The following is a 17,069-nucleotide window of genomic DNA, read 5'->3' on the forward strand; positions in this document are numbered from 1 at the left end:
ATAATTAGTTAAGGGATACACAAAATAAAAAGATTAAAAAATGACATAAAAAACATAAAACACAGGGATAGGGAGTAAAAATGTAAAGTTTTAGAATGTGTTCATACTTAACTTGCTATCAATTTAAAATAGATTGTTAAATGAAAGCTGTTATGTGAGCCTCAGGGTATCCACAAAGCAAAAACCTATAGTAGAAACAAAAAAGATAATGAGAAAGAAATCTAAGCACAACACTAAAAAAAGGCATCAAACAAAAAGGAAGAGAGCAAGAGAAGAAACAAAAATTATGAAACAGCCAGAAAATAATTAACAAAATGGCAATAAGTACATAACTAACAATAACTACTTTAAATAAAAATGGAATAATTCTTGAATCAAAAGATACAGTGGCTAAATGAATTTTAAAAAGAGCCATCTGTAGCTGCCTACAAGGGACTTACTTCAGATATAAGGACACACAGACTTAAAGTGAAAAGATGGAAAAAGATGTTTCATGCAAATTGAAACTAAAAGAAATCTGGGATAGCTGTATTTATATCAGAGACAAAATTCACTTTAAAACAAAGACTGTAATTAAAAACAAAGATTTGCGTTACATAATAATAAAGGGGTCAATCCAACAAGAAATATAACATTTGTAAATTTTCATGCATCCAGTATTGATGTACATATATATAAAGCTAATATTAACAGACAAAGGGAGAAATTGACAGCAAATCTTTAAAACCAAACTTGGGTTTATCAATGGATAGGACACCCAGACTGAAAAGTCAACAAGGAAACACAGGCCTTAAATGTCAAATTAGACTAGAGAGACTTAATAGATATATACAGAATATTCCATCCCAAAGCAGAATACACATTCTTTTCACGTACACATGGAACATTCTTTAGGATAGATCACATGTTAGACCACAAAAAAAGTCTCAGCAAATTTAAGATGACTGAAATCATATCAAGCATTTTTCCATCCATAAAGGTAATAAACTAGAAATCAATAACAAGAAAAAACTTGAAAAAATAATAAATATGTGGTTAAACAACATGCTACTGAAAAAGCAATGAGTCAAAGAAATCAAAGAGAAGTCAAACTATAACTTGAGAGAAATAAAAATGAAAATACAATATACCGAAATCTATGTGATGCAGCAAAAGCAATTCTAAGAGGGACAGTCATAGTGATACAGACTACCTCAAATGACCAGAAAAGTCTCAAAAAAAAATTGAACATTACAACTCAAGAAACTAGAAAAAGAAGAAAAAATGAAGCCAGAGTTAGTAGAAGAAAGGAAATAATAAAGGTAAGAAGATAATAAAAAGAGAAAATAAATGAAATAGAGTCTTAAAGAGTAGAAAAAAATTTAAAAATTAAGAGCTGATTCTCTGAAAGATAAAATTGACAAACCTTTAACTAGACTCACTAAAACAAACAAAAAAAGAGGATAAAATTAGAAATGAAAAAGGAAAAATTATAACTGATAACCAAAATATTCAAAGACTCATAGGAGACTAATATGAATAATTACACACCAACAGATTGGACAATGCAGAAGAAATAGATAAATTCCCAAAACATACACTCTTCCAAGACTGAATTTTGAAGAAACAGAAAGTCTAAATAGACCAGTTACTAGGAAGGAGATTGAATCAGTAAGAAAAAGACCCCCATCAAACAAAGTTCAGGATCAAACAGTTTCACAGGTGAATTCTACCAAACATTCAAAGAAGAGTTAATACCTATCCCTCACAAACAATCCCAAAAAGTTGTAGTGGGAATGCTCCCAAACTCATTTTATGAGTCCAGCATTACCATGATACCAAAACTTGACAAGGACACCACACACAAAAAAGATTATAGGAAAATACTGCTGATGAATATAGATGTAAAAATCCTCAATAAAAGTATTAGCAACCAAAACAATACATTAAAAAGATCATACACCAAAATCAAGTGGGATTTATTCCAGGGATACAAGGATGGTTCAACACCCACAAATCAAGATGATAGTCCACATTAACAAAATGAAAGGTAAAAATCATATGATCATCTCAATAGATGAAGAAAAAGCCTTTGACATTCATTTATGATAAAAAAACCTCTAAACAAAGTGGATATAGAAGAAACATAACTCAACAATAATAAAGGCCATATATGCCAAGTACACAGCTAACATCATACTCAACAAAGAAATGCTGAAAGATTTTCCTCTAAGATCAGAAACCAACAAAAATATCCACTCTTGCCACTTTTATTCAACTTAGTATCAGAAGTCCTAAAACAGAGCAATTAGACAAGAAATAAAAGTCATCCAAATCAGAAAGAAGGGAGTAATACTGTCGCTATCTGCAGACAATATAATTTTATATACAGCAAAATAATAAAGACTTCACCAAAAACTATTAGAATAAACAAATTCACTAACGCCACAGGGAACAAAATCAATATCCAAAAATCTGTTGTATTTTTATACACTAAAAACAAACTATCAAAGAGAAATGATCCCATTTACAACTGCATCAAAAAGAATGAAATACCTAGGAATAAATTTAACCAAGGAGATAATAGATTGCATATTGAAAACAAGTCCTTAATGAAATAAATTGAAAAAGATACAAATAAATGGAAAGATATTCTGTGCACTTGGATTGAAAGAATCAATATTGATAAAATATGTGTACTCCAAAGCAATCTACAGATTCAATGCAATTTCTATCAAAACTCAAATGGCATTTTTCAGAGAAACAGAACATATATTCTTAAAACTTGTAAGAAACCACAAAAGACCTCAAAGAGATAAAAGAAATCTTGAGAAAGAGGCACAAAGATGAAGGCATCTTGCTCCCTGATTTCAAACTATATTACAAAGCTATAGCAATTAAAACAGTATGGTATTGGCATAAAAACAGACACATGGATAGATGGAACAGAATGGACAGCCCAGAAATAAACCCATGCATATGTGATCAATTAATTTATGACAAAGGAGCCAAGATTATACAATGTGCAAAGGACAATCTCTTCAATAAATGGTGTTGAGAAAACTGATAAACAGCATGAAGAAGAATGAAACTTGACCACTACTTTACACTATACATGGAAATTAACTCAAAATGGATTAAAGATTTGAATGTAAGACCTGAAACCATAGAACTTGTAGAAGAAAACATAGATGGTAAGCTACTTGACATAAGCCTTGGTAAAGATTTTTCAATCTGACAACCAAAAGGAAAAACAAACAAATGGACTATATCATACTAAAAATCTTTTGCAAGGCAAAGGGAACCATGAACAAAATGAAAAGCCAACCTACTAAAAGGAAGAAAATATTTGCTAATCCTGTATCTGGAAAGGGGCTAATATCTACAATATATAAACAACTCATACAACTCAATAGAAAAAATCCCAAACAATTTGTTTAAAAACTGGGCAGATCTAAACAGACTTTTCAAAGATGACACACAGATATGCCAATATATACAAGAAAAGATGCTCAAAATATTAATCTTCATGGAAATGCAAATCAAAACTATGAGATGCCACCTCACACCTGTTAGAGTGGCTATTATCAAAATGACAAGAAATAAGTGTTGGCCAGGATGTGGAAAAAGGGAACCCTCATACACTGTTGGTGGGAACATAAATTGGTACAGCCAATATGGAAAACAGTTCCTTGAAAAACTGAAAATAGAGTCAGCAATTCTACTTCTGGGTATCTATTCAGTGAAAATGAAAACATTAACTCAGAAAGATATACAAGCCCAGTATTCATTGCAGCATTATTTACAATAGCCAAGGTATGGAAACAACCTAGATGTCCATCAGTGGATGAATGGTTAAAGAAGAAGTGGTATACATACATACATACATATACACACACACACACACACACACACACACACACACACACGAGATACTACTCAGCCATTAAAAAGAATGAAATCTTGCCATCTGCAACAACACACATGGTCTTTGAGGGTATTATGCTAAATGATAGAGAAAGACCAATGCCAAGTGACCTCAGTTAAATCTGGAATTTAAAACAAATGAATGAATAAACAACAACTAAAACAAGCTCATAGATACAGAGAACAGATTGGTGGTTGCCAGAGACAGTGGGTGGGAGATATGTGAAATGAGTGAAGGGGATCAAAGGTACAAACTTCCAGTTATAAAATAAATAAGTCATGGGGATGTACAGCATGATGACTATAGTTAATAATACTGTATTGCATATCGGAAAGTTGCTAAGAGCATACAGTAAGTCCCCTACATATGAACAAGTTCCATTCCGAGAGCACATTCATAAGTCCATTTTGTTCATAAGTCCACCAAGTTAGCCTAGGTACACAACTAACACAATCGGCTATACAGTACTGTACCGTAATAGGTTTATAATACTTTTCACACAAATAATACATAAAAAACAAACACAAAATATAAACACTTTTAATCTTACAGTACAGTACCTTGGAAAGTACAGTAGTACAGTACAACAGCTGGCATACAGGGGCTGGCATTGAGTGAACAGGCAAGAAGAGTTACTGACTGGAGGAAGGAGAGGAGGTGGGAGATGGTAGAGCTGAAGGATCGTCAGCAATAGGAGACAGAGGGCAAGCTGCAATTTCACTCACGCCTGACGTTGATGGCACAGGTTCTGGTTCCTTGCTGGATTCAATTCTATCTACCCTCTTGAAAAAACAATCCAGTGATGTCTGAATACTAGGCTCTTTTTTTCCCATCATAGATGACACGGTAGCACTGTATTACATTCCAAACAGTGGCTTCAGCCTTCGTGTACCATTCTACATTTAGGTCCTGTGCCTCAAAAACTAACAGTGCCTCCACAAATAGAACTCACATGATTGGACATGTGAACACACGTCTGCATCTTTGAAGGTTCACAACTTGAAGGTTCGTATGTAGGGGACTTACTGTAAATCTTAAATGTCCTCATCTCAAGAAAAAAACTTTTGTAACTATGTATGGTGATGGATATAAACTAGACTTATTATGATAATCCTTCACACAATATATCAAATATCGAATCATTATGTTGTACACCAGGAACATGTATATGTCAATTATATATATTATTACATACATGTAATATTATTACATACATTATTATTATATTATTATAAATATATATATATTATTACATTCTACAACATTCATGGCTACTTTAACTTCCAACATACCAAATAATAACAGTCAACTAAAAATGTACCTCTGCATGCAATCCAGATTTATTTTTTAGAACCATTTTCCCTAATCAAATTTTAGGTCAATAAATAATAACACAATATAAAATATACCCCATTAGTTAAATGATTCCTTATTATTATTTACAAACTAACATTTGCTTAAGTTAAACTTTCAAATAATAATTCCACATTATATATAAATATTTGGATAAGTAATAAAAAATTTCCTGTCTATTCTCTCGTATTTTATGGTACATAATTACATTTACTCTCTGCCACTTTCTTTCAGGATGCCCATTTATAACTTTAGTACATCTAACATAAAATGATGTCCACAGAAATTCCCTGGAAGGGCCATTCATGATGGGAGAGAAGTTTAGTTCCTTACTGCCAAAATGATGTCAAATCCTATAGATCAAATGAGAGCTACAAATAACCTGAAACTGTGATTTATATTTTGAAATAATATGAGAGGCGTTACATTGAATTTTCCTTTTTATTCACCGAACTTATAATTTTCCATGTGATCATATAGTGTTAACATAGGAAAGTCAAGTGTTTAGGAAAATAGCAATGTAGAGGAGGTAATAGCCTTTACCTCCTTTAGGCTTAGAATTCTTTACCATATCTAATTAGTACTGATGTGTCTATTTTTTTTAAAGTCAACAAAATTAGTCGATATAATTAGTGTAACTCCAAAGAGCTAATGAAGATAACGTAATTATTCTTCAATATATGCTATTCTTTTCTCCAATATATTATCTGCATTTGCTACTCCTAGAAAAAAAAATTTTTTTTAAGCCTGCTCTTTTGTTAACAATGTAATTAATGGGCTTTTAGATTACATTTTCTAAACAAATGCTGAAAGCACAACATCAATGCCAAATAATGTTATCTTTATATCTTTGTCATCTTGTTATAGACTGCAATGTTGATGCTATGTTTTAACATGGCTTGTGACTTATCAGTTACCATAAATTAGGAAGTGTCAAGCAATAAAAATGAGTACACAGTGTTTTATTTTATAAATTATCAGCTTTGAGTAAAGAAAGCCTTTTAGCAATACATGCCTAGAAAATTTAAAATACCATGAACTATTACCTTATATTTACATTTTGAAGGCTAAGTTGACTATCAATAATTTCTATTTAATGTTATTTTATCAATTTACTGTATTTGAAAACAGAAAAGAAATACAAAACTAAAATTATGAGTGATTAATTTCAACTATAGAGAAATTTTATGATATTAGAGAAAGGCTATTTGAACTCTTTTTATTGGTTATATTTTTATAACAATATGATTTTCCAACCCATAAATTCATACTGACTAGTTATCAATTTATAAATTGTTATATTCTCAATTTTTAAATCTATCTTTTTAACCAATTTAAATTCACTATAATTATGTAACACAAAGTTATGATTATATAAGTCATATACATATATGTGTGTGTGTACAAATTAAATATATTTTAAAATTAAAATGTGATAGTGAAGATAATGGCCTCCTGAAGTGGCCTATATATTAAATCTTATAATTGTGAATACTTTAGGCTACATTACAAAATAATTCAGGCTTCAAATGAAATTAAGGTTGATAATCAATTGACCCTGAAATAGGGAGATTTTTGCAGATTATTCAGATAAACATAATATAATTACAAGGTTGTTTAAAAGTGGAAGAGGGAAACAGAAGAGTGACTATGGAAGAAAGGCAGAGAATGATGCAACATTTCTGGTTTCAAAAATGGAAGAAGGGGGTTCTAGGAGCTAGAAAAGACAGGGAAACAGATTTTTCCCCAGAAACTCTAGGAAGGAATGCAGCCCTGCAGACACCTTGCTTATAGCCCAGTGAGACTCATATCAGACTTATTACCTATGGAACAGTAAGATAATAAATTTGTGCTTTTTAAGACACTAAGTTTGTGAAAATTTATTAAGACAGCAGATAAACTAATACACCAAATGGACTTATTTTTTAAAACACATTCTGGAAAAACATTAAATGTGCAGTCAAGACACCCTTTTTCTGCCAATTATCTTTATGGATGTAATACCATAAATAAGGGGACAGTGGCAGAAAATTGAGTGGGCTTTCTAAGGCATCGAGAATCAACATATCCAGGAACCCAAGGGTAAGAAAGCTGACACAGGACCAAAATTTTGGTGACATGATAGGTAATAGAATGCATGGTGGTTTAAGAAACCTTTTTCTAATCAAGTGTACAGGATTTGTTGGGGGTGGGGAAAGGGAAAGCACTCAATCTGCCTAACATGGATAAACCAAAACTTGCATTGGTAATGTAAATTCTTCACAAACGTTTAAGTTTTGAATGAACTGTCTTTTGCATCTGGATGAACCTGAGGAAAGAGAACATGCTAGAGGAATACAATACACTGGTTAATTTTTTTCCCAGCCTATAAGAGCAGAAGCTTCATTCCTCTTACTCCTGCTGCTTGGCTATTGCTCCATAATGTCAACAAATTGAGTTCTACAGGTATTAAGAAACCATGTCATCCTGAGTAAGTAGAGTAAAATCTTATCTATTGTAACCTAATGGAGAAAGGCCAAAATGAAATAATTAAAGAGATAGAAAAATGAAATAATTATCAAGAAAATACAATTAGAGCAAAAACAAAAGCAAACACCCAGAACTAAAAAAAAAAAAAATGTATTTCCAAATTTCAAATAAAAACATAACTGGGGGCTTCCCTGGTGGCGCAGTGGTTGAGAGTCCGCCTGCTGATGCAGGGGACACAGGTTCGTGCCCCAGTCCAGGGAGATCCCACATGCCACAGAATGGCTAGGTCAGTGAGCCATGGCCGCTGAGCCTGAGCGTCCGGAGCCTGTGCTCTGCAACGGGAGAGGCCACAACAGTGAGAGGCCCACGTACTGAAAAAAATAAAAAAATAAAAAATAACTGAGAAAAAGGAATGGCTATTTCTGAAAAACAAATTTATTTTCAAGTATATAAACTGAAAAAAAAATTTATTATTTATAATTATGTCATGAAGAATGACAAATCATTTGTTAAAAATCAAAGAAACATGGGATGTGGCAAAATCAGTACTTAATTGGGAATTTAAAGCATTGAATACACATATTGGAGAAGAAGAAAGAAATGAAATTAATAATCTAAGCTTCTACCTAAGGCAACCGATAAATGAAGAGCAATTAACTCCAAAGTAAGCAGAAGAATTAATAAAATTAGAGCAGAAATGAATAAAATTAAAAACAGGAAACCAGTTGAGAAAGATCAATGAAACCAAAAGCTGGTTCTCTGAAAAGATGGATAAAATCAATAAGCCTCCAGCCAAGTAACTAAGAAAAAAAGGGAGAGGACACAACTTATTAATATCAGAAATGAAAGGGGACATCACTACAGATTCCATGGACATTAAAGGATAATAAAGTAATATTATGAACAATTCAGTGACAAAAAATTTAATAACCTTGATAAAGTGGATTAATTTCTTGAAAGACAATCTGACAAACTCACATAAAATTAGACAATATGAATAGGCCTATAACATTAAAAAAATTGAGTCAATAATTAATAAACTTCCAAAACAGAAAGCACCAGGTCCAGATGGATTCACTGATGAATTCCACCAAACACTTAAGGAAGAAATTATACCAGTTCTCTTACCTCTTTAAAAAGATAGAAGCAGAAAAAATACTGACTCATTTGATGAGGTCAGCGTTACACTAATACCTAAACTAGACAAAGATATTATAATGAAATTAACATAGATGCAAAAAATCCTCAACAAAATTTTAGCAAATTAAATCCAACAATATGTAAAAAGAATTATACACTACAAACAAGTGGGGTTTATTCCAGGTATGCAAGACTGGTTTAATGTTTGAAAATGAATTAATGTAATCCATCATATCAACACACTAAGGAAGAAAAATCACATGATCATATCAACATATAGAGAAACAGAATTTGACAAAATCCAACACTCACTCATAAAAACTCTTAGTAAACATCCTTAACTTGACAAAACATCTGCCAAAACTTACAGCTAAAATCCTACTTAGTGATGAAAAATTTCAAGCTTTCCCACTAATATCAGGAACAAGACAAGAATATCCCCTCTCATTACTGTCCTTCAACATCATACTGGAATAACTAGCTAATGCAGAAAGACAAGAAAAGGAAATAAAAGTTATACATATTGGGACGAAATGAAGTTGTCTTTGTTCACAAATGACTTGATTATCTGCGTAGAAAATTTGAAAGAATCAACAAACAACTTCTAGAACTAATAAGCAATTATAGCAAGGTTGCAAGACACAAGGTTAATTTACAAAACTCAATGACCTACCTATATATGAGACATAAACAAGTGGTGTTGGAAGTTAAAAACATGATACCAGTTGTATTAGCAGCCCTCTCAAATGAAATACTTATATAAAAATCTAACAATATAGATACAAGATCTATTTGAGGAAAACTGCAAAACTACTGAAATAAATGAAAAGAACTAAATAAACGGAGATACTCTATGTTTATGAATATGATGACTCAATACTGCCAAGATGTCAGTTCTTCTGAAGTTGACCTATAGCTTCAATATATCTCAATCGAAATGCCATCATGTTATTTTGTTAATATTCATAAATTGATACTAAAGTTTATATGGAAAAGCAAGAGACCCAGAATAGGCTAAGAAAAACAAAAAGTTAGAAGGCCGATGGTAGCCATCTTCAAGACTCACCAAGACAAGTGTGGTGTTGGCAAAAGAATATACAAACAGATCAACTGAACAAAATAGAGAGCCCAGAAATAAACCCCTATTAATATAGTTAACTTATCTTTGACAAAGGAAAAAAAGGCAACACAATTGTTCAAAGATAATTTTTCAACAATGGTGCTGAAACATGACATCAACATCCAAAAAATGGATCTAGATACAGAACTTAAGACTGTCCCAAAAATTAACTCAAAATGGGTCATGGATCTCAAAGTAAAATGCACAACTATAAAACTCCTAGAAGGTAACTTAGAAAATCTAGAGAACCTTGGGTATGGAGATGACTTTTTAGATATGACACCAGAAGTACAACCTATGAAAGAAAGGATAAAATAAACTTCATTATGATTAAAAACTTCTGTTCTATAAAATACAATGTAAAGAAAATGTCAAGACAAGCCACAGACTGAGCAAAAATATGTGCAGCACATCTTATGGACTCTTATTCCAAATATACAAAGAACTCTTAAAACCAACGATAGGAAAACAAACTACCGCATTTAAAAATGGGCCCAATACTTTAACAGGCACCTCACCAAAGAAGATATACAGATGGAAAATAAGCACATCGAAAGATACTCCACATCATACGTCATTACAGAAATGCAAATTAAAACAATGAGATACCACTACACACCTATTAGATGGCCCAAATTCAGAACACTGACATCAAATGCTGGCAAGGATTTAGAGCAACAGGAATTCTCTCTCATTCACTGCTAGTGGAAATGCAAAATGGCACAGCCAATTTTGAAGATAGTTGGGTAGTTTCTACAAAAATAAATATTTGCAAACTGTCTTAGTCAGCTTGGATTCCTAATCATCATCTTCCTGGACTTCAACTATATGTTAGATTATTTGATATTGTTCCACAGCTCTTGGATGCTCTTTATTTATTTTTTTGTCTTTTCCCTCTCTTTTGCTTTGTGCTTGTTTTTGTAATTTCTGTTGTCCTCTTTTCAAGCATACAGATTTTCTCTGAGGTATCCAAAATAGTCCATGGTAGGAATTCACCTCTGAAATAGTGCTTTTAAAAAATTGTGATTTCATTTTATTCTTTAGCTACAATTTCCATTTGTCTTAAAATTCCTCATCTCTTTTTTCTCCTATCATTCCCACTTGGCACTTTAACATAGTTCAGTTATTTTAATTTTCTTGTCTGTTACTTCCAAAATCTTTTTCCTCTATGGCTCTAGAGCTATTAATGGCTTTATGTCTTAATAAGTCAGTTTTGATGCTGTTTTCTTTTTCAGTGTTTCAATTTTTGAATAAATGCCAAAAATGTGTATAAAATTAGAGAGGCTAAGAAAAATATTATACTTGGTAATGTGCACACCCATCTCTCTTTTGATGGAAATTTTTCGTGAAGTGCAAGGTCAGTATAGTCAATTAAGCTTCTTACTTGGGGGGAGATGGCATGAGCTACAATTGCTTTGAGATTACTGCTATTTAAAAATTCCACTTTATATTGCGTTTTGTGGAGTTTTAGAGATCCAGAGGATTTTTCTCACTTTTCCTTTCCTACCCTCAGCTTTCAGCAGGTCTAACACACATGGACCAGAGAGTGATTCTCTTGCATTCTTCTACCTGAGCCAACAGTAGATAATGGTTTCTTCTTATTAACTGAAGGCTCATGGTGAGACAGGAGTAGTTTCTTGGTTTTCTTTCTCCAGCTTTAGGCAGGCTCACTATCTACCAAAGTGAAAAAGCTTATGTGCCTTGTCTTTGAGGAGACTCAACACCCTCTGGAATTTATTTTACTTGTTTGCCTTGAAATATCAGTTCTCTACAGGTTCAAGGAAACATGATTCTGTAGATTAACTGACTTTTTCTCACTGTTAGAACGTGAACAATTTTTCTTCTGGGTTCTTTCACCTTCAAAAGGATGAGATTCTCATTGTTCTCATAAGTCTGCTTAATAACTAGTAAGTTCAAAGCATACATCACTAAATCATGGCTGAATGTTGGCAAATTCAAATAATTTTGTGGCAAAATAGTAAATGTATACTGATTTCCATTTTATAGCGATATTTACTCTGCCTTGCTGAACTCTAAAACTGAGATTATGAAGAAGGTATTAGCCAGGCTATAAAGAGTAGATTACCAGTTCCTCTCAGTTTGTTGCATATCCTGAAAAGCTTTTTATATAAAAGGTAAAACTGAAGCAATCAAATGGTCTATATTAACTTTTCAGATCATCTTGCTTATGTACTGGCTGTAGTGTTCTTGAAATGTCAGTTATTGGAAATCAAAACTTCTTTTTCCAATATTTAGAGAAATAATGTGTGTTGCCCCTGGGATTCTTTATCATTCAGTATTTTTAAAGGAGTAGTGCATGGTTGTACCGTAAGCCTTGGCAGGTTGTTTTTGGGGTTTTTTTGGGGTAATGCAAGTGCCTGACTTATGCTTTGATTGCTAAGGCATCCACTTCAAAGAGGCATCCACTTCAAGGATGGCTATCTCAAATAAACCCATGACTAGATAAAGGTTAGGATGCAATACCTTAAAGGCTGAATAGTAGGAAAAGACATATTTATAAAGCATTTAAAGAGTATAAAAGAAGGGAGATGAATTCAAATGGGTCACAGATTAAATGTAAAGATTGACAATCCATTCTACTTGCAGAAGATGTGCTGGAGGATGTGATACCTGAGCTATCTCTTGAAAGATAAGTAATATTTCATAAAGTATAAGGTGGGGTCAGCTTGGAAAAAAACAGGAGTTTGTAAAGGGCTTTGCATGTTCTGGTAGTAAAATTTAAACAGTAGAAATGCCAATTTATATGGATTCAAAGAATTTGAACACCTTTAAACAGAATTACAGAATGCATAAATCCTTAAGTGTTTCTTTATGTAAATATTTTCTCTCCAGTGATGCTGTAACAGAAATACCCTAATATAAACTTTCTTGTACACTATTGTCCAATAGCTCTGACACTCAAACTAGTGGATTAAGCATCCATTATTCTTTTTGAAGTGGTTTTTGTTTGTTTGTTTTTTTCGGTATGTGGGCCTCTCACTGTTGTGGCCTCTCCTGTTGCGGAGCACAGGCTCCGGAGCGCAGGGTCAACAGCCATGGCTCATGGGCCTAGCCGCTCTGTGGCATGTGGTATCTTCCCGGACCGGGCACGAACCCGTGTCCCCTGCATCAGCAGGCGGATTCTCAACCACTGTGCCACCAGGGAAGCCCTGAAGTGTGTTTTTATATGCTGATTTCTAAGACAGTCTTTTAGTAAAATTAGGTATTTTTTACTGACTTGACCTATCATTCACTGAATTGAAATGAATGGCCAACCTGGGAAACTGGAACAAAACAAATTCACGTTGCTTTCATTTTGTTTACATGATTCATTAGCAGAGAAAGGTACAAAGTGGAAAATAAAAGACAGGGAAGCGAAGAAATAATAGCAGATGTGGGATATACAATCACTGCCTAAATCTTCCAACAGAGGAATTTGAATTGACATTGAAAAATTAGCTTCTGGAAAGCTTTTACTTACTGGTTTCTTATACTATATTACCTACCTAACTTTAAGAATGGTCAACACCTAGGAAAAGTAGGAAAAAACAATCAGATGAATCAAGTCAATTTGACAAATACCTGGCTTTACTTTCTTCCTCACCAGGGCTGGGAATACACATGTTGCAAACAAAAGATAAATCACTAGGTGTGTGGTCTCCTAAAATTTAGTCCTATCCAATCCGTGCATACTCTAAAAGAGAGAAAGAAAAGCTCTGAAGTTGTTGAAGAAATGAAATGGAGCAGGACAGTATGGGGCCCTCCTGGGTACAAATCCTTTCCAGGTCCCCTATTTTCTTGTCTGTAGAGAAAAGGCTTCACCCTCCTTGACCTTCCTTGAGTTCCAAAGGGAATATTCAAATAGTTGCTTATCAGGGAAGGGAAGGAATGCAGAAACAAAGTAGCCGCAGTAAAGAAACAATAGTTCAGTGATGGGGCAGGGTCCTGGTTCCTCTTCAAGGAATATACATAACAATATCTTTAAGTTCTTCTGTGGGAACAAAGGTCCCAGCCCAGGTGGAGGATGATAACTTCAGACTGAGCACAAGATTCCTGGAGCACCGCCCTCTTACCTCACCACAAACCAATCAAACGAAAGTCTGCAAACAGTGGAAGATAAGGAAGACTCTGATCCCCTCCGCAAATGATTCTCCCTGTAAAAACATTCATGGTTCAGCAGAATCCTTGGAGTTGATTTTTGTTTTTTAGTTTGTTTGTTTTTAACCTTTTATTTTATGTTGGAGTACAGCCTATTAATAAAGTTGTGATAGTTTCAGGTGCACAGCAAAGCGACTCAGCCATACATATACATGTATCCATTCTCCTCCAAACTCGGCTCCCATCCAGGCTGCCACATAACATCGAGCAGAATTCCCTGTGCTATACAGTAGGTCCTTGTTGGCTATCCACTTTAAATACAGCAGTTGATCCCAAACTCCCTAACTATCCTTTCCCCCACTCCATCCCCCCAGTAATCATAAGTTTGTTCTCTAAGTCTGTGAGTCTGTTTCTGTTTGTAAATAAATTCCTTAGTATCATTTCTTTTTAGATTCCACATATAAGGGATACCATACAATATTTCTCTTTCTCTGACTTACTTCAGTCAGTATAACAGTCTCTAGGTTCATCCATGTAGCTGCAAATGGCATTTCATTCTTTTTAATGGCTGAGTAATAGTCCATTATATATATGTACCACATCTTCATCTTCTTTATCCATTCCTCTGTTGATGGACATTTAGGTTGCTTCCATGTCTTGGCTATTTGTAAAAAGTGCTGCAATGGACACTGGGGTGCATATATCCTTTCAGATGTTTTTCTCCAGGTATATGCCCAGGAGTGGGATTGCAGTGTCATATGGTAGCTCTATTTTTAGTTTCTTAAGGAACCCCCATACTGTTCTCCATAGTGGCTGTACCAATTTACATTCCCACCAACAGTGTAGGAGGGTTCCCTTCTGTCTACACACTCTCCAGCGTTTATTGTTTGTGAATTTTTTGATGATAGGCATTTTGACTGGTTAAGGCGATACCTCATTGTAGTTTTGATTTGCATGTCTCTAATAATTAGTGATGTTGAACATCTTTTCATGTGTCTCTTGACCATCTGTATGTCTTCTTTGGAGAAATGTCTATTTAGGTCTTCTGCCCAGGTGTTGATTGGGTTGTTTGTTTTGATGATATTAAGCCTCTTACCAATGGCATTTTTCATAGAACTAGAACAAAAATATCTTAAAATTTGTATGGAGACACAAAAGACTCCAAAGAGCTAAAGCAATCTTAAGAAAAATGGAGCTGGAGGAATCAGGCTCCCTGACTTCATAGTATACTACAAAGCTATAGTCATAAAAACAGTATGGTGCTGGCACAAAAATAGAAATATAGATCAATGGAACAGGATAGAAAGCCCAGAAATAAACCCATGCACCTATGGTCAATTAATCTACAACAAAGGAGACAAGACTACACAATGGTGGAAAGGCAGTCTCTTCAACAAATTGTTTTGGGAAAACTGGGCAGCTACATCTAAAAAAATGAAATTAGATCATTCTTTAACACCATACACAAAAATAAGCTCAAAATGGTTTAAAGACCTAAATATGAGATTAGACACTATAAAACTCCTAGAGGAAAACATAGGCAGAACACTCTCTGACATGAATCGCAACAATATCTTTTTTGATCCATTCCCCAGAATAATAGAAATAAAAGCAAAAATAAACAAATGGGACCTAATTAAACTCAAAAGCTTTTGCATGGCCAAAAGGAGACCATGAACAAAATGAAAAGACAACCCACAGATTGGGAGAAAATATTTGCAAATGATCTGACAAGGGATTAGTCTCCAAAATTTACAAACAGCTCATGGAGTTGATTTTTGGACATGAGTCTGCCTTCTCTCCAGGTTGCCAGCCTCCTGAATAAAGCAAACTTTTGTTTCCAACCAACACTTGTCTTTCCGAATACTGGCTTTCAAGCAGTGAGCAGCTGAACCTGAGTTCGGTAACAGAAACACAGACAGGGAACTCCGATTACTTTCAGCTTGACCTGCCATTAGTCTTGCCCTTCAAAATCCTTCAAAATTTCTAGAAAGGTAATGTTGGGGAGAAAGAAATTTTCTTTTACCCTTCTGGATTCTTCTGGCAGGTCTAAGACTTAAATTGATGTGACAGAGTTTAACAGGAGAAAGTCAAACAAAAGCTTAATAACATACACACTTTGGAGAGACCCAGAAAAATTCCAGTTGTAACTCACCAAAATGACTGAAATACTCACCTTAAATACCATCTTGAGCTAAAGACAAAAGATGTTGGGGGTAGTGGTTTGGGAAGGAAGGGAATTCACAGGGAGATGGAAAAGCAAATATTTCATAAGCAAGTGTTCCGTAAATAAGCGTTGGGTGGGCCATACAAAGGCAATGGGACATAGGAATTTTAAATAAATTTTGAAAGGCTCTTCCCTGTCTAAACACCTAGCTCATCCTATACTTATGTACGGTGTTAGCTCCCTTCCTGGAACAAGTCCTCTATCTACATTCTTTATGCAGTTAGGGGAAAGGTCAAAGTCTCTTCCTGAGTCTGTTTGGCCTTGTTTTCAGCTCAAAATAATTCACATGCCAAACAGACATTTTGGGGTGCCAAATTTTCTCCGCTATAGTAATTACCTAGGTTATTCTGAAAATAACAAATTGATCTAGTAATTCAAACAAAAGAGATAACTATTCTCTGAAACTTAACCAGTAGGTTAATGAATATTTTAGGGTTGAGTCTTCCCTTGATTTTCAAGTGCCAGTGATACCTTTTACAAGCAATTTTCTCAAGAAGTTGGCATAATTGGAGCTAAAATTAAGTGTATATATATAAATAATTGGCAGATGTTAGACTTAAACTATATGCAAAAAGCAGTGTTTCTTCTTACAGTGATTTAAAAATAAACATTAATTAATTGGGATTAAATATGAACCAGTAAAAAACTTTAAAAATATTAGTTAAAATGACAAAATAAAAAGAAGTTCCACCTGAAGACATACATGTGCATATATAATTATTTTGGATGATTCAAATATCATTAGCTTCTTGGAG

Source organism: Delphinapterus leucas, chromosome 1 (assembly GCF_059928025.1).
Source record: "Delphinapterus leucas isolate spDelLeu-1000000601 "Yukka" chromosome 1, BTC_Dleu_Yukka2, whole genome shotgun sequence".
Classification (NCBI taxonomy): domain Eukaryota; kingdom Metazoa; phylum Chordata; class Mammalia; order Artiodactyla; family Monodontidae; genus Delphinapterus; species Delphinapterus leucas.